This window comes from Oryx dammah, unplaced genomic scaffold (genome assembly GCF_014754425.2).
Source record: "Oryx dammah isolate SB20612 unplaced genomic scaffold, SCBI_Odam_1.1 HiC_scaffold_27, whole genome shotgun sequence".
Taxonomy (NCBI): domain Eukaryota; kingdom Metazoa; phylum Chordata; class Mammalia; order Artiodactyla; family Bovidae; genus Oryx; species Oryx dammah.
In genome coordinates this window covers 105779779-105799478 of record NW_024070211.1, presented here as the reverse complement: position 1 = coordinate 105799478, position 19700 = coordinate 105779779, and the positions used below count along the sequence as shown (strand labels likewise).

Genomic DNA, 19700 nt, shown 5'->3' with positions numbered 1-19700 from the left:
CAGACACCCAGCATCCGGATTCCTTTCTTTCAAAATGTTACCCAGCTCCTTGAGCCTAGATTCCCAGACAAATTACAGGAGAATCTAGAAACACTTTCTGCCTTAAAACCCGAATGCCATTTATAACTCTGAGCAATGGAATCCAAAATTCAAAACATAATGATTTGACCATTATTTAGGGATATTTTTGGCCAAAAATTCAGTTATCCCCTTCTTCCTGTGAGGCCCCAATTTACTTGAGAGAATTTACTCTTTTTGTAAGGCAGCTAATGAAAAATGTTCAGAACTCCAAGAGCTGGGCATCAAGCAGCATGTTTTGACAACAAATTCCCTTTCTTTTCTTTTTTTTTTTTTTAATTGTATTTATTTGTTTACTTTTGGCTGTGCTGCTTCTTCATTGTCGCGAGGGCTTTTTTCTCTAGTTGCAGGAGGAGGGGGCTAATCTCTGGGCGCAATGTGCGGGCTTCTGATTGCGTGGCTTCTCTTGTCATGGAACATGGGCTCCAGGGCACACAAGCTTCAGTAGCTGTGGAGCATGGCCTCAGTAGTGGCAGCTCCTGGACCCTAGAGCAATGGCTCGACAGTTGTGGGCATGGGCTTAGCTGCTTCACGGCATGTGGGATCTTCCAGGATTGAATCCATGTCTCCTTGTTGGCAGGAGGATTCTTTACCCCTGAGGCACCAGGGAAGCTCTCCCTTTATTTTTTATGCAAGAAAACACCAAATAATGTTGAGATGTTAGTTATACTGAGTTATTAGTTACAATTAGTTACATTGAGATATTAGTTACTCTTCAGCCTTCCAGTTTAAGTTCGCTCCTTGATCTCTTGCAGAGTTCTTGTCACAGCAGAAGATTCTCCAGGTTGTCTCAGTACGGACAGGCAAAAAGACATGACGTGACTTTTTCTACCTCAGTGACTCCTCTTTTTCTTTCACATCTAGGATGTATTGACGGTGGTGATGTCCCATTACAATATTCCCTTTCTGTATTGGGCACTGAGCAGTGAATTGGTGCCGCTGGCCCCCAACAAAGCTCTTCCAAAGGAGCAATCCATTTCTCATGGCAGAGCTAATGCTTCAAAGACTAAAGGGCACCTCATGGTTTCATTCTCTTTGCCTTGTTAGGCACTTTCTCATAGGAAAGGCACACAGCCCAGGCCTTTTAGCTGGTTTAGTAAGGCCATGTATTCACAGGTTGAAGAAGTGTTGTCACATGGGAGATGGCCTTTATGTTCTTTCCACCTTCTAAGATGAGATTAAAGAGGACCTCTTGGAATGGCTAGCTTTCACGGTGGGAAGGAGGGAAATGACCCTGTCATTCTTTGAAACTGGAAATGTACCAGTGGGAAAGAAAATTATTTCTCAATAAATTAATTTCCATTCACAGATAAATAATGTAAACCAATGTAAAACCAATGTAAAACTGGTTCTACAAGGAGTTTTAGAGTCTGGCGGGCAAATAAGATATGGACATAAAACTGTTAATAGAAAACCAAAGGGGAAAAGAGTAGTGTTATAAGAGAATACAGATAAAGATTCATTTTAATTTCTTTTTTCCTTTTAAAAAAATTTATGTATTTTTAAATTGAAGGATAATTGCTTTATAGAATTTTGTTGTTTTCTCAAAATGAATCAGCCATGGGTATACATATATATTTTAATTTATCTTTAGCCAACTTTTAGGAATATGTGCATTTAAGTGTATACTATGCTGATTTAATAACAATCTCACATCTTGCCTTTATGCCATGCCTAATATAAGGAATATCTAAAGTTACCAGTGTTGTTCAACTGGTTCATCTCTGATGAATTGTAAATCTTGTGTACAGAATGACAAGCTATTCATTAAATGTACTCATTGTTCAGTGGATAGGATGTTGGCCTTATTTTTCCAGAGACTGTCAGAAAAGGCATTTAATTTCATATGCCCAGTGTGTTCAGCTTAACAAATAACCATATTCTGCAATGTAAAATATAAAGTTGTTCTGCAATTAACAAAAGAAAAGAGATCTTACCTATTGAGAAAACAAGAAAGACATTAGAATAAAAAGAATATGTGACCTAGAACCTTGGTGAAATTTTCCATGGACAGATGGAAGGAGGATCTGTAAAGTGAAGATTATGGACAAAGATACAGAGGTGGAAGGGTGATGTGTGTGTTGAAAACAGTATGCCTTTCCATTTATCTAATGAACTCCACTAGTAGAGGGATTTTGATCTAGTTTGTTCACTGATGTAACTCCTGTGTCTGAAAAAGTGCCTGACTTCTAGCTGGTGCTTGAAGTGAATAAGCGACGTGTCCAATGCCCAGGCTGTGAGCGGTACTTGAGAGCTCTCAAGGGCCTGGGCATTTGGATTCCTGCAGTGAGGAAACTGACTAGGACTCCACAGAGGAACAGAAACCAAGCTCAACTAAGCAACGATGGAGTTTATTTGTGACTATCATGGAAGCCCAAATCAGGAAAGTATCTCAATTTGGGGAAAAACTAGAGTCAGAAACAGAAAGTCATCAGGAGTTTTCTGGCTGTCTTTTAAAAAATTGTTTATTTTAAAAAATTTTTATATGATTTTCAAAGGTTACTTTCCATTTATGGTTGTTACAAAATACTGGCTTATTCCCCATGTTGTACAAAATATCCTTGACCCTGTTAGTGCTGGGCTTCCATGGTGTCTCAGACAATAAAGAATCTGCCTGCCATGTGGGAGACCTAGGTTCAATCCCTGGATCAGGAAGATCCCCTGAAGAAGGGAATGGCACACCACTCCAGTATTCTTGCCTGGAGAATACTATGGACAGAGGAGCCTGGCAGGCTATAGTCTATGGGGTTGCAATATGTCCTTGACTCTATCTTACACTCAACAGTTTGTACCTCCCACTTCCCACTGGTAACCACTAGTTTGATTTCTATATCTGTGAATCTGCTTCTTTTATGTTATATTCACTAGTTTGTAGTAGTTTTTAGATTCCACATGTAAGTGATATCATACACATTTATCTTTCTCTGTCTGACTTATTTCACGTAACGTGTTAGTTGTTCACTCGTGTCTGACTCTTTGTGACCCCATGGAATGTAGCCCACCAGGCTCCTCTGTCCATGAGATTTTCCAGGCAAGAATACTGGAGTGGGGTGCCATTCCCTTCTCCATTCACTTCACGTAACGCTCTCCAATTCCATCTTTGTCACTGCAAATGGAAAAATTTTGTTCTTTTTATGGCTGAGTATGTATGCATATCTATACCATTGTGTATACATGTTTATATTATCACATCTTTGCATGAATCTTTTCAGATTAGTGTTTTGGTTTTCGTTTAATATATACCCAGGAGTGGTATTACTGGGTCATGTGGTAGTTCCATTTTGTTTTCTTTTTTTAAAAAAACCTTCATACTGTTTTCCATATGGCTGTACCAGTTTACATTGTCACCAACGGAGTACAAGGGCTCCCTTTTCCCCGCATCCTTGCCAATATTTCTTTGTAGACTTTTTGATGATTCCGACTGTCTTTTTTCACTATTTCCCCTTCCACGCCTGCGTAATTCCTCTCTCTCACTGCCCTGGTCTACTTGTCCTGAGTCTGCATTGTGAGTGAAGACTGGCCCCCACAGCTGTCAGAATCACAGGTTGCAACGTCCCGTTTCCTGGGCCTAGTCTAGGAGCACAGGTTCACCTCTAGGGATCAGGTAGGGAGAGCTGTTGAGAAGACGGTGATGAGCAGACACTCAAAATATTCACCTCTATCATAAGGAATCATAAGACATAAATGCGTGTGGTCAGGGTGTCCTTATTTTGTCTACATCATAAGGACCATTCACATGTAACAAGTTAGTCTAAAGATTTTAAAAGCACTGCCTGTTAGTTCACATATTTCCCATTTTCTCTTCATCTCTTAACATCCCAGTAATTATTTACCAAACCTTGGTCCATTCGGTCACCTGTCTCTCCAGCTCCTTTCAAGACTGCCCAGACTCTACCAGAGATGGAAGAACATTATCTACCCGCATCATATAGCTGTGGAATCTTAGCTCTCTGACCGGGCTGGAACCAGGCCCTAGGAAGCACTGCTCCCTAACCACTAAGCATCGTGGTCCTAACCCTGGATCACCAAGGGGTTGCCTGAATACATCTGCAGTGTTCATCCTACCTTGACCGGCCTTCATGGAAGTTTAGGATTTTTGAGCTGAGCAGGAAATAATCTTAATTTCTTTCTTTTATAGATGAGAAGATAGGCCCTTGAGTAATTTATACATAAGGGTTAGTAAATGTCTTGTGAACACAGAAATGCAGATTACATTCCTGTGATTCTAGAATAGGGAAAGAACAGAGGACTTTTGAGTATGTTGTATAGAACAAATGGACTTTGGGACCAAAAACTTTAGTTTTATTACTTTGCAAGCTAGATGCAGCCTTGAATAAACCTCAGTATTCCCAAATGTATAATGGGAATAATTTTAATAATATTAATAGTATCTACCACACTGTCTTATAGTAAGGAATAGAACAATTAAATATTGAAGGTGATGTCATTTAATAAATGATAAAGCACAGGCAAGATAGTTGTTGTTCAGTCTCTAACTCGTGTCTGACTCTTTGCAAGATAGTTAATAATAAGGCAAGATAGTTATTGATAATAAGTGGATTAGATGACAGATAACCAGGATGAAATATTTACTGCAAATTATGCCAGATGACTAATCTACACATAGTTAATTGTGAGCATATGCATGACCAAATGCTAAAGACTGTTCAGTTTTAAAGTACAGCTTATAACACAGAAAGCTGCATTCTCATTTCCTGGAGTTATAAATAGTTTAGCATGAATTCTCCCTTGTCTTAGGAAAGCCTGATACTCATGGCTTTCATAATTCTATCAATAGGTAATACTTAGTGGGAGTCAAAATATATATTTGCTTACTAAAATGTTGTTATAACTAAGTTTTAGGTCATGTCTAAAAATCATGTAAATATACTGCAGTAAAGGATAATAGAACCATAGACAGAATGGGAGTATAATCTTGTTTACAACAAATGAAGGTGGGGGAACCCAAGCTCTCAAAGAGTCCAGGGGCTTGCTCAAAGGCACACACTTATGAGAACTGAACTTGTAGTAACACAACTTCTCACTCAGGTCTCTTCACTATAATACAGAACCTGCTATTAAAACACAATGTTAAAAATGAGAAAAAATTTCAAGTAGATCCCCATTGGAAAGCCACTGATCTGTCATAAATGGCCTAATTTTCTTCTGGTGGAATAAAAAAGACAAAGTTTTATTCACAGGTTATGTAATTTGTAAAGACAACAAAGATTCATAGTAAGAATAAAATAATACTTTTGAACAAAAATACAAAAACAACACAAAAGTCATTTGCTGGACTTGAAAATAGCTATATTTAGTTTTAAACTTTTTCGTCTTTGAGTCATTAGTTATTTGCTAGAGAAATTAGAAATGAAGAGGAAACGGACAAAGCAATAGTGAGAGATCAAAGGGAAGAGGGAAATGAGGCTGAGAGAAAAGAGGATGAAAAAGAACACAGAATTCCGGCTGGTAAAAAGTATTTAATGTTTGACCACTAGATGGCGATGTAATGTAAGGTGCTACCTCGACTTTTTTTTTTTTTTTTTTAAACAAGCTATTTGCTGATTTGTATTAGGTACCATAGAGTGAGGCGAGGATGAAGCCGAGAGGATACTGCAGAGGTCTCTGGTGCATGTGTGTATGTGTGCGTGTGTGTGTGTTTGTGTGTGTGTGTCCTGCCCCAGTGAGACTGCAGTCCCCGTAAATACTTGGTCACCTTTGCGAGAAAGAATCAGAACAATTGCAACTGAAGGCACGTTATCATCTGGTCTTTGGGAGATGCTGTTCCTCATTGCAGATGGGTAATTTTCCTTTTTATCAGGTAAGACATCTGCTTATTTCGTCGCGATCTTAGGCATGTTCATTCCAGTTATTCTTTTGGGGAGACCGTGGAAATACAGTTTGGGCAGAGCAGGAAGTCCATTTTTGTATGTGAATTCGGACCGACGGGTCCCCCTCCTCCCTCTCTTCTCCTCCCCTTCTCCTCCCCTCCCCTCCCCCCTCCTCTCTCCACCTTCCACGAACTGAAATCAGGTTTGTTTTGCAGTTCAGCATTTTGATACAAGATGGGATTCTTTGACCTGAAATAGCTTGGCACCTGGCCAGCTCTTGCCTTTGCTACCCTCCATCCTATTCAAGGTCTCCCTTTGAAGCCCCCTCCTCCTTCACCGGTGCTTTAGAACTAGACAAGCGGAGCTGTAAATAGAGGTCATATTGTTCCTAAGGATGGAGCAAAAATTAGATCTCAAGTTAACCCCACAGGAAGAAAGCCAGCAGCGGGGACCGCGGCTGGAGCCTAGCACTGCAGGGATTTGAGCCTCCTCGGCAGAGGCTGGGCTTCCGAGGAGAAATGCCGCCTGCCTTGGGCCGGAGCGGGACAAGGATTTATTCTTTGTAACTCCGATTGAGCATGGTAATAAAGGAGCTGGAGGGTAGTGGGAAAGAAGCCCTTCTTCCTGGAATGCCAAATGGGGAAGGCTGAGTTACTTTTAATTACACAGAGGTCACTAGCGGCCGTGATGCTGCAGATCCTGTTCGGTCCTCAGTGTGAACCGCGTTGCTTTTACAGACAGCACAAGAAAAGGTCTCTGGGTGGACTGGAGGCTTTTTCAAAGATCCTTGTAATCATGGATCCCCTCTCTCCTACCTGTTTGAGGTATTTGTTTAAAGACACCCCCCCACCCCCACCACATTTACTTCCCATATTTCTTTTTGTTCCCTTCAGTGACTCTGTGACACTTGTCACTTCTCTTTAGCAAATGAGTCCAAAAGAGAGTGGTGGTAGTTGCTTTTTCTCATGTCCCAGGAAAGGATTAAAGCCAAAGTCGGGTAACATTCTCTCCATATGTACATGCAACTCAATATTTCTAAGGCACTGTAGCAAACTTGCAAATTGCCAAACGCTGTTGCTATCACACCTATAAAATGTGGCTTCTTTTTTCTATGGATTTTCAGGTTCACGTGGTATTTCTGATGTGCTAGTGTAGTAACAGAACATATTTCCCCATTAAGCACTTTCAATCATCCCAAGAGGCTGATGCCAAGCAGAAATAGGAAAATTCCATGCTGAGGTTGGCTATCCCTGCTTTCATTTCTGTCCTCCAGAGCAGTGGGTCACTTACCTTTCCTGTTTGCTACAATACCTGGCACACCAGGGTGATGCAGCTTGGAACTCCTGCACACACACCAGGGTCTCACACTTTTCCCCTCATCTCTGCATTTGGGAAGCCCAATAACTTCGGGGGGAACACTCCTTTAAGCCTCTCCTTTGTGGTTGCTGCTTTGGTAACTGCCATCAAGCCATCGCAACCCTCTTGCAGGGGTAGTGTTGCAGTTTAGGCCTTCCTCCACAAAGCTTCTTGAAGAGATTTTTAGATGGTGTCTATTTTAGGAACAGAATGTGTAGACAGAATGGATGGCCACTGAGATTTACCAGAAAACAATTTCGTGGAGAGGATGAGGTAACCTTGTAACAGAGCTGGTTATATCACATAAACTGAGCAAAGGAATTTGTTTTCATGAAATTTACTGCAGCTCAGTTTTATGGCTTTTTTTCTTCCTTCCCTCTGCACACTGTTGGCCTGTTGTTTTCAAATACCTTTTTAAGCATTGCTAGAATGCTTATACTGATAAAAATAATATGTTGGATTTTGCTGCCAATACTGATAGTCTCTGTTTACATGGCCCCCCATGCTGAGTTATTTGGCATCTGGAGACTCAATTATTAGGACTATTTCCCTTTAAGGCATGGTCGAGAGGTTTTCTCCATCTGCGAAGGGAAGGGAAAGGCACAATTGGAGGCCTAATTAGTTATACCACATCCCAGAAGGCACTGGGTATCTCAGCTAGGATTCAGCTTTACCAACCAGAGGTACCAGGGGCAAAGAGACAGACCAGAGACACAGAAGTAAACTATTGCCACCTACACAGGAAATTAAAACTCTAGAGTCCAGAGGAGTCCAGTAAGAACTGTGCTAGTTCTGAAATTGCATACCTCAAACTGGGACTTGAACCCAACCAAATCTTTGACTGGAACTTGAACCCATGGTCTTTTAACTGAGAACACAGGTTTCAGGATTTAATGAAGCTCGGGTTCTTGAAGTTTCATGGCAGAGAGAAGTCAGTGACAGACAAAGTGATAGGTGAGAAGTGGATTTATTTAGAGAGAAACACACTCCACAGACAGAGCATAGGCCATTTCAGAAGGCAAGAGCTGCCTCGAAACATCGATTAGTGAGTTTTTAGGCCTTGGGTAATTTCGTAGGCTAATGGGTAGGAGGATTAGTCCAACTATTTGGGGGAATTGTGCAGATTTCCAGGAATTGGTCTACTGTCCACTTTTTTGGCCTTTCGTTGGCCATGGAACTGTCACGGTGCCTGTGGATGCATCATTTAGCTTGCTGATGTGTTGCAACGAGCATATACTGAGGCTCAAGGTCTAGTGGAAGTTGACCTGTCTGCCATCTTGGATTTTGGATTTATTTGGTTCTAATCACTTTCTGTCATCTCCTTGGGCTATGTCATTCTTTTAAAGTTTGTGCCCTGCCCCCTTCCCTATTTCAGTTCCTTGTGTAGAGGGCACTGTCTGGGAACCCAGCGATTCAGAGAGCAAAAACAAAAAAGCATCTTCTTTGGATGTTGCAGACAAGGAAGGCAAAAATTGGGGGTTCCTATAGAGTTACCTCCAGGACAATACAGACCAAGCAGTCCTCATGTATTTATATTGGTATATAATATAGCGAAAGTGAAGGATTTCCCTGTTGGCTGAGACTGTAATGGATCTGCCTGCAATGCAGGAGAACAGGGTTCACTCCCTGGATGAGGAAGATCTCCTGGAGAAGGGAATGGTTAACCACTCCAATATTCTTGCCTGGAGAATTACATGGACAGACAGGTGGACTATAGTCCATGGAGGAGAACACAAGAAATATTGGTTTATTATATATAAGATATGTATATTTTGCATATTATTACATTACTTATGTGTTTCTTCTCTGTGTTCTCACACAGAGGAGCATCCTTGTAAAAATTAGCCTAGGGTGTCACACAAGGCATTAGCTTCCTCCTGGTTAGCTGGAGAGGCTGAACTCATCACCGCCTCCCTGTAAATACTGATAGTGTGTGCCACAAGTCCCAGCTCCCTTGGAAGGGAGAGGAGAGGAGGGAGAATTTATAGGGAGGCTGGAGACTAAGAATCAGTCAATGGGACTAGGATCGGTGAAGTAGTCACTTCCCTTTGAAATTCTGAGTAGTCACTGAAGCATGTTTCACAGATCAGTTTAGATGATACTGCCTTACAGTAGGAGTGGGGAAGAGATTTTCAGAGCAACTATAGTCAGGGGAAAAAACAAAAAAAAACTTAGCCAAATCTCCCCAAACTGTCCCAAACTATGCTTTTCCAACTTTCCCTTTTGTCCAGGTTCTCATTTAGTAATTATTTTATTTAACAAAGACATGTAGCATTTACTCTTTTGTTGTTGAGTGTGTTCAGTTGTGTCTGACCCTTTGTGGCCCCATGGACTGTAGCCTGCCAGGCTCCTCTGTCACTGGAATTTTCCAGGCAAGAATACTAGAGTGGGTTGCTATTTCCTACTTCAGGGGATCTTCTTAACCCAGGGATCGAACCCATATTGCTTGTGTCTCCTGTACTGACAGGCAGATTCTCTACCACTGTATCACCTGGGAAGCCGCAGCATTTACCAGCCACTATTCTAAGAAGCACCTCAAAATATTTTCTCATTTAATTCTGTGAAGTCAGTGCAGAAACCAACTTCATGGATGAGAAAACCAAGGAAGCACAGGGAGGTTAACTTGCCCTGAGCTTGTTTGTAGATGGTAGAGCCCAAACTTGAAACCAGGCTATCTGGCTGCTGGATCTGTGCTCCTGGCTGCAGAAAAAGGATAAGGATATCACCCATGTGATGGTAGAATGATGGCTTAGCCCGCATAGTAGAGACTCTGGTTGCTGCCATCTGTACATGGCAGCTATAATTAACCTCTTTTCTTACATACCAAACTTTCAAAATACTTTGGTTTAGAGTAATTCTCTGTATCTACTTCATTTATTCCTTTTTTAAAAATGAGCCTTTCTGTACTATTGGAGAATCTCTAGTCTAGGTGCTGAATATGGTAAACAAAACAAAATTCTTGCCCACATGGTGATTGCAGTCTAAAGATGAAGTTAGTAGACAAATCAGTGTGTGATGATATAATAGCAAATACATTGTTCTTTGAAAGAAAGAAAAAAAGACGATGTGAGCCATAGTGAGGATAAAAGGAGCATGTGGAGACAAAAAACAATGTTTGAGAGGTGCAGAAAATAATTTTATCTGACTGAGGTGAGAGAAGAGCATTCTGGGAAGAGAAGTCCCAAAGGGCAGAGTGCCTGGCAGATATAAGGAATGGCACCTGCCTTGTGAGGGATTAGAGTGCAGAAGAAATGGAAGGAAATGGGGCCAGATCTGTGGAGTCTTAATGAGCATGCTTAGGGCTCTAATTGTCCCTGGCCTTTATTAAAAAAAAAAAGAAAGTCAAGGAACAATGTCAAGTCAATATAAGTCCTGTATTTAAGGATAACAAGTTACTAGGCTAAACACACACACAAAGTTACTAGGCTATACACACACAAAGTTTTAACAATATGTAAAGTTCTGTGAAGAATCCTATAGTTCCTAGTATGCAGTGAAATTAGCTCAAAAATATTTAAACGACTCTGATAAAAAAAAAAAAAACTTGCTTGAATGAGATTATGGGTTAGATTGCTATCAACTACCAGTTCAAATAAAAAGCATCCCTGTCATCTAGTCAGTTTTGCTTGTACTTCAGGACTTCCCCCCTGAAATGACCACATTGAGGAGATGTGGCCTGGGAGCAGACATAAACCAAATCAGTACATCCCCTAGAGGGGTCACGACACAGTAGGTATTTGGAGAATTTGAAATTTTTTTCTGCACATGAATTCATATTAATGTGATTTTAAAATAATACAGTAAAACATAAGTGTCCACTCTCATGTTTATCTACATTAAAGCTTTTGTTGGTATATTTGTTTCAAAATTCACTTTCTAATGGTTTGCCTTTTTTATATTTGTTCCCACTCTCTCTCACTTACCTGCTAACACAGTAGTTCCTTTCCAGAAAACGTGTGCTTCTCTTCTTAGCATAAACCTTGCTTTTTAGTTTATCACTGTAAGTGGTATAAAATCCTTTGTCTCTTCCTTCTTTGAAATTCTCTGTATAACTGTGGCTTTAATTTTTGGTGACGTGTCTATAATCTTTGGCTTTAATATTTTCTTTTGCCATTTGCGTTTTTTATGTCATACATAAGAAACCACTGCCTAATCCAAGGTCATGAAAGTTTACGTCTCTTTTTTCTCTGAGTTTTATTGTTTTATCTCTTGTATTTAGGGATCCATTTTCAGTCAGATCTTGTATATAACATGAGTGAGGTAGGGGCCAACTTCATTCTTCTTTGTGTTGCCATCCAATTGTCCCAGTATCATTTTTTGAATGACTATTTTCCCCACTGAATTTTGTTGTTAATGCTGTTGGTCATTCCATATTTAAGTGCATCCATGTTTTTAGCATACTATTAGCAATGATTTGATATCTTGGGTACTAGGGGCAACTTTTTTCTTCAAGAAAAATGCAGTAAGATTCTCCCTTCTGGAGAATTCATACAACTTTAAACTATGAGAAAATTGGCCTCTATCTCCTTAACTGTTACGCACTTTTTTGACCTAACTTTATGTCAAATTTTTATATTATAAAAATTTTTATAATGTATAAAATTATAAATTTTATTATAATTTAACACTCATTTGTGACTCGATTGGAAATGTAAGGCAATGTTGCACAGTTCAGCAATGAGCTAACAGTTTTGGGGAAAAGTTACTAGTTATTTCTGAACAATATCTCTACTATATTGCATGTGCTCTCCCAAATTCAGACAAGCATTATCTGTATAATATATGTTGCTAGTTATCGTTTGCTTCCTAAACACCATTGAGGGGAAAACATTGAACTTGAGATAGAAGTGAGTCTTTAAATAAGGTTGACCGTTGTGTGAGTTGGCTGAGGCTTCTGTGTAATGAAATACCACAGACGTGATGTCTGAAACAACATACATTTATTTCTCACAGTTCTAGAGGCGAGAAGTTGAGAGCAAGGTCTGTGCAGGCTTGTTTTCTTCTGACGTCTCTCCTCGACTTGTGGATGGCAACCTTCTCGTGTGTGTTTGTGAGCACCCTTAGTGTCCCTTTTTGTGTCCATACTTGTCTTTGTAAAACACAAGTCAGATTATCATAGAAGCCTCCCAATAGCCTCATTTTAATCTGATCGCTTCTTTAAGGACCTGTTTCCGCATGAAATTTGAAGGGGTTACAATTCAGTCCATAGTAGTTGTCTTTGGCTACACTTAGGACTGCTAGAATAATGAACAAAGATGACTGAAACTAACAGTCACTTTTTTGTTGTCAAATTGTTGTTGTTAATGGTAGTCTTTCATTATTCATGCTTTCTTCCCACTGAATAATAGGAGCCGTCTGTGTTTTTGTTAATAGTCAAATAAAGGCAATTAATTAGGTTTGCATTTAAAGAGGCATGATGAATAACAAAGTCTACAGAAGCAAAATGGTGGGGACACTGATTCTGCTCATATGCCTATAACGCTCTTTTTATAATCTCTGATGAATTTACTCAGCCAAGGCTCCTACTTGTTTCAATGAGAAAAGTGACAAAAAGGGATATAAAACATGAAGTATTCATGAGACACTTATAAATAAAATAATTTCAAAGTGTTTCAGTTAACCCCAGTCTCAGCTGGGACACAACTGGAAATGACACCAATGTAAGTATATCGGTAACATCATGGAAAGTTATCAGAGCTCACAGACAGGAGGAGTAGGTAAAATCTAGAAACTGGAAATGACAAGAGTAAGGAAAATTATGACAGACAGCCCAGATTTTGGACTTTTGGTGATTTTTGTAACAAGCTGTTATCTCCTGGGATGAATGACTTCAACTGTTTTCAGGCTTTTTTTTTTTTTTAATACATTCAGCTTTATGATTAAAATTCCAGGAAGTGAGAATCTGAATGGTCACTTTGGGACTATGAATCTTTCCCTTTTGTTAAGGGTGAACTGGGTCCTTGACTGATCATCCCTCCAATCTATTCCCCTTTTAAGAAGAGTAATTCCACCAAACAAAACTGAAAACATTCTACATACACAATGTAAGAACAAAGAGTAAATAAATCATGGTTCATGCAAATAATGAGATCTTGTAGAGCCATTAAACGTAATATTTCAAGGAGCATTTTTACTTCTATGCAAAATTGTTCATGATATAATGCTACATGAAAAAGTACCATACATAGATATCATATATATCTAGTATCATCTCAATGGAAGACAGAAAACAAAAAAAGCATATTTGCTTAGGGAAAAAAAAACCCTGGAAATAATGTAATAGTTTCTCCAGTTTATGGGATTGCAACTTCAATTTTCTTTTTAAAAATAAAACATTAAATCTTATTTTTCTAATAACAAAATTAGTACATGCTAATTATGAAAAGCAAAAAAGAAAGTATTAAATAATAAAGGATAAAATAACCCCTATAATTCTACATATGCAAAATTATTAGTGTTAATAATTTATTTTACTTATCAAAGTATTTTTTTGTACAAATTCTCTAAAATAAGCATGTGTTACTTTAAAAATCAGCATAAAAGTTAGCATACATTTATTTTTCAAATGGAACTGAATTAGTCTTTTGTACAAAGGTATTTATTATATCACTAGTAAAAATAGTAAACTCAAAGTTATTAGCGAAACAGTTGAATATTTGAATAATTTATAAGCCCAAAACACCTCTATAATAATATTGTAACATTTTTGGAAAATTTGTAACAAGTAGATAACCATTGGGAAAGGATCTAACATAATGTTAATTTTGGAATTTCAAAAGGGTGTTGTTTTGAAAATTGTGTAATTTGGTAATTTAACTTCTCCCTGTAGAATTCAGCAAACTTTGGGGAAAGTTGTCTTACATACATGGAGCATCTACTGTTTGCACTGGGTTGTTTTAGGACCTCAGATTGAGAATGACAACAACAAAAATTTCTAAATACTGATATGTATTAATATATAAATTCTTAGCTGTTTAGAATAAAACTCATCAAATTGGGAAGAATCAAGTTACAAGTTTAACATCATTACCAAATCCAATGATGGCAAGATTAAACAAGCAGTTTATACTATTAAGCCAGAGGTGGCAGGATGGAGCACTGAAAGTAATTATTAGTATTTGTTGCATTTGGAGATGTGAAATTATTTATGTTGAAGGTGTTGTGGGAGGATTATGTGTGAAGAGGAATAGACGGTTAATGACAAATCTTAGATAACAGTATCTAGATTGTTTTAAAGCAAATATTAATAATTAAAAATTAAAGATTAATATTGAATAAAAAGAAACTAGAGTTCAATGTTTCTAAGTATATATTCAAAGAGGAGGAAAAACTGAGAATTCTGTCACATAAAATATTTCTGTCTAAGAAATTCAGTGGATTTGAAAATCCTGGAAAGAGTTACTTTGAGTCTTGACAAATGCTCTCAGGCAGCAGTTCTGATATTACCCTGGAATGTGATATGCCATTTACAAAGGCCAGATATTTGGGGCTATGTCTGTCAGTGTGTTGGTACAAAACCAAAGAGGCAACAGGCTGGTTTCAGGTCTAGAGTACCATAATTTCTGTGCTGCTTGGGTCTTGGAGTTTCAGGTTTCAGGTGATTTGAGGAGTCTGGAAGATTGCACACCAATATTTAAGGCATTTAGAGGATTATAGATCAGCAATCTATATGAAGACAAGAGTTTCCTTTGAAGAAATTTGAAAAAGGAAGTTTGAACATAGTTAAGTTAAACAGAAATCAGTAAAAAAACAAAACAAAACACAAGAGGGTAATCTCCATATAATTCTCTATAAGATGACAAAAAAATAGAATCTCAGCTCAGCTCAGTTCTCTTTTCTCTGGAGCCAAAACTTACTCTCCTTTGCTTTCTTTTTTTTTTTTTTTTTTGTTTTTAACTAATTTTTATTGGAATATAGTTGCTTTACAATGTTGTATGTTTTTCTACTGTACAGCCAAGTGAAGCAGCTATACATATATTCCCACTTTTTTGGATTTCTTTTGGATTTCTTTTTCTTCTCATTTAGGTCTTCCCTGGTAGCTCAGCAGTGAAGAATCTGCTTGTCATGCAGAAGATGCAGGTTCGATCCCTGGGTCAGGAAGATCCCCTGGAGAAGGAAATGGCAACCCACTCTAGTACTCTTCCTGAAAAAACCATGGACAGAGGAGCCTGGCAGGCTACAATCCACAGGGTCACAAGAAGTGAAGTGAAGTCGCTCAGTTGTGTCTGACTCTTTGTGACCCCATGGACAGTAGCCTACCAGGTTCCTCCATCCATGGGATTTTCCAGGCAAGAATACTGGAGTGGGCTTCCATTTCCTTCTCTAGAGGATCTTCCCAACCCAGGGATCGAACCCAGTTCTCCTGCATTACAGACAGACGCTTTACCGTCTGAGCCACCAGGAGTGCCTAAACCACCACCATTCATTTAAGTCACCACAGAACACTGAGTGGGGTTCCCTGAGCAGTACAGTGTTCTCGTATTAGTTACCTATATTATACAGAGTAGGGTACGTATGTCAATCCCAGTCTCTCAGTTCATCCCACTCCTGTTTCCCTCCTTGATGTCCATGTATTTGTTCTCTATGTCTATGTCTCTATTTCTGTTTTGTGAATAAGATCACTGATACCATCTTTCTAGATTTCACATATGTGTTATACAATATTTTTTTTCTAACTTATTTCATTCTGTATGACAGTCTCCAGGTTTATCTGTGTCTCTACAAATGACCCAATTTTGTTCCATTCTATGGCTGAGTAATATTCCATTTTATGTAGGTATTATAACTTCTTTATCCATTTCGCTGTTGATGGACATTTAGGTTGTTTGCGTGCCCTAGCTATTGTAAATAGTGCTGCAGTGAACATTGGGGTTTATGTGTCTTTTTGAATTATAGTTTTTCTCTGGTTGTATCCCTAATAGTGGGATTTCTGGGTCATATGGTAGTTCCATTTTTAGTTTTTTAAAGAACCTCCATACTGTTCTCCATAGTGGCTATGCCAATTTACATTCCCACCAACAGTGCAAAAGTGTTCTCTTTTCTCAACACCCTCTCCAGCACTTATTGTTTGTAGATTTTTTATGATGGCCATTTTGACTGGTGTAAGGTGATACCTCATTGTAGTTTTGATTTGCCTTTCTCTAATAATTAGTGCTGTTGAGCATCTTTTCATGTGTAAAAATATGGAACCCTTCATGAATTTGTGTGTCGTCCTTGCAAACGGGTGATGCTAATCTGCTCTGTATCAGTCCAGTTTTAGTATACTTGCTGCTGAAGTGAGCTTTTTTTTTTTTTTTTTCCATTCCTAGGCATTTTGTTTTACCCTTGAATTTTGCATTTCGTTTTGAACTCTTTTCCACTTACGGGTTATGTGAAAATATTTCCACAGTTGTATTCTCAGTTTGTTCAGAGCTTTTGATGTGTACATGCATGCTAAGTCATTTTAGTCATGTCCAACTCTTTGTGACCCTATGGATTAAGCCCACTAAGCTCCTCTGTCCATGGAATTCTTCAGGCAAAAATACTGGAGTGGGTTGCCATGCCCTCCTCCAGGGCATTGTCCCAGCCCAGGGACTGAACACACATCTCTCATATCTCCTGCATCGGAAGGCAGATTCTTATTACTGGTGCCACCTGGGAAGCACCTTTGATGCATGTAGAATGTAATCCAAAAAATGGAAAAATTGTGTAGAGCGAGTGCAGAGAAAAAGAGAGCTAGCTGGGCAGTCAGGCAAAGAAAAGGAAATTTATTAGAGGGAAACGAGGTGACTAGCCCTTAAGGAGAACCAGCATCCTCTTTCTGATGGGGTCTTTCTTATACCCCACCAATGAAAAATTCTCTGAAGGGATGGTTAATTTTTAGCCTGTAGCTGAGTCCTGCGGTCTGACATCCAGTGGTCTCGTGGCCTTGAGAAGGTAGGTGCCAGCAGGAAAACAGAATGTCATTTGGGCAATTTGGTCTGTCTCAAGGGTCACTGTGACTTTATCCTTTATTTGCGAGGTCAACATAATGAGCGATTTTAACAATAAGCCCCCATGTAAGCCTTATCAAATTGTTAGCATGACTTCGGTTATTTTCAAAATGTAGCCCACAGACCTCCTTGAGTTCTCTTGAAACCTTTTAGGGAGTCCCTCAGGGCAAAAGTATTTCAGAATAATAAAAAGAACATTTTTTGCCTTTTTCACTGTATTGATTATTGCACTTAGGGTCAAAAGCAATTAAAACTCTTAGCCTTAACAATGATCAAAACAGTGGCACCAAACTGTACTTGTGGTCACTGTAGTCTTCACTACCATTCATTCCCAGTAAAAACAAGTAAGTAAATACATATGTAGAATTAAAAATCAGATTTACTGCAAAAATATCTTTGATGAATCAGGAAAAAGTATTAATTCTATTTCACCTAGACACACAAATAAGTGCGCCTGTTTTTTTTAATGTTATGTGTGCTGAAATGGGAAGTATGCATACAAAATAGTTTCCACAAACAAAAGTGTGATGATGGTTGACTCAAAAAACTAATAAAACACTTGTGCAGTTACTTTGAGTTGCAAGCTGAATTAGCTGATTTTCTATGGAACACCATTTTTACTTGAAAGAATGACTGACAAATTGTGGTTATTTAGACTTGGATATCTGGCAGATGACTTTCTGAAATTGAGTGAAATGAGCCTGTTTTTTCAAGAAAAAATAATTTACTATATTTGTTACCAAGGACAACATTTGAACATTTGAGAGAAAAATTACAATTTTGGAAAACTTTTATCTCCACCATAAGTGCAACAGCTTTTCAAAACAAAGAATTTTCTGATGTGTTGAATGATGGTGTTCACAATTCAAAGATCTGCATAACTCAGTCAAGCAATATTTTACAAATGAGCAGTGGATAATGATACAAAATCACACAGAGATAATAGATCCATTCAAAGTGCAAGATAAACCAACAGATTTTAATATAGCACAATACAAGTTCATTGATACATCTTCAGATTCTATTTGTCTAGTTTTGTTAGACTTTCAAAGAAGACTATTTCTAAGACTCTATTATTGAATATGTATTGAAATATATATTGTTGATGTTAAGTCACTCAGTTGTGTCCAACTCTTTGCTACTCCCATGGACTGCAGCACACCAGGCTTCCCTTCCTTTACCATCTCCCAGAGCTTGCTCAAACTCATGTCCATTGAATCAGTGATCCATCCAATCATCTCATCCTCTGTCATCCCCTTCTCCTGCCTTGTATCTTTCCCAGCATCAGGGTCTTTTCCAAGGAGTCAGTTCTTCACATCAGGTGGGCAAAGTATTGGAGCTTGAGCTTTAACATCAGTCCTTCCAATAAATATTCAGGGTTGACTTCCTGTAGGATTGACTGGTTTGATCTTGCTATACAAGGGATTCTCAAGAGTCTTCTTTAGCACCACAATTCAAAATTATAAATTCTTCAGTGCTTAGCCTTCTTTATGGTCCTGCTCTCACATCCACACATGACTACTGGAAGACCATAGCTTTGACTAGATGGACCTTTGTTGGCAAAGTAGTATCTCTGCTTTTAATATATATTCAATATATTGAATGTATATTGAAAAGGCTGTTGAAAAATTTAAACTCCATATACATGTGAGGCCAGATTTTCATCATCCAAAATGTAAGGTATAATAGATTGAATGCAGAAGTAGATTTAAGAATCCAGACATTAAGCCAAAATTAAAGAGATTTGAAAATTTATAAAATAAGACAATAAGATAATTAAAATAACTTTTAAAAGTAAATTTAAAAACTCAGTAGATTTTCTTTTAGAGCTATGATTATTTTTCACCTAAAATGTTATTTTAACATATTATTGTTTCTTACTGATATTTATAAATTAATTTTTTAATGATTTCTCTTTTAATCTCCAATATAGTAAAATGTTAGTATAAAGTTATGACCAACCTAGACAGCATATTAAAAAGCAGAGACATTACGTTGTCAACAAAGGTACATCTAGTCAAGGCTATGGTTTTTCCATAGTCATGTATAGATGTGAGAGTTGGACTGTGAAGAAAGCTGAGTGCTGAAGAATTGATGCTTTTGAACTGTGGTGTTGGAGAAGACTCTTGAGAGTCCCTTGGACTGCAGGGAGATCCAACCAGTCCATTGTAAAGGAGATCAGTCCTGGATGTTCACTGGAGGGACTGATGTTGGAGCTGAAACTCTTATTTTGGTCACCTGATTGGAAGAACTGACTCATTTGAAAAGACCCTGATGCTGGGAAAGATTGAGGGTGGGAAGAGAAGGGGACGACAGAGGATGAGATGGTGGGATGGCATCACTGACTCAGTGGAAATGGGTTTGGGTAGACTCCGGGAGTTAATGATGGACGGAGACACCTGGCGTGCTGAGGTTCATGGGGTCGCAAAGAGTTGGACACAACTGAGTGACTGAACTATATAAA

The 19700-nt window shown here is 38.6% G+C and overlaps 1 protein-coding gene and 1 non-coding gene across 2 annotated transcripts in view; one reads left to right on the top strand and one right to left on the bottom strand.

Annotated features, from left to right (window-relative positions):
• Positions 1-5157: 5157 nt before the first annotated feature.
• SCN1A (sodium voltage-gated channel alpha subunit 1) overlaps positions 5158-19700 on the top strand; it is a 149184-nt gene continuing 134641 nt past the window's right edge. Inside the window, exon 1 of the mRNA XM_040229257.1 lies at positions 5158-5899. The gene's annotated coding sequence lies outside the window, so the exon portion shown is untranslated. The remainder of the gene's footprint in view (positions 5900-19700) is intronic.
• Positions 16442-16544, bottom strand: LOC120855285. The gene has a single exon (XR_005719243.1). It is a non-coding gene; the product is annotated as a U6 spliceosomal RNA (small nuclear RNA).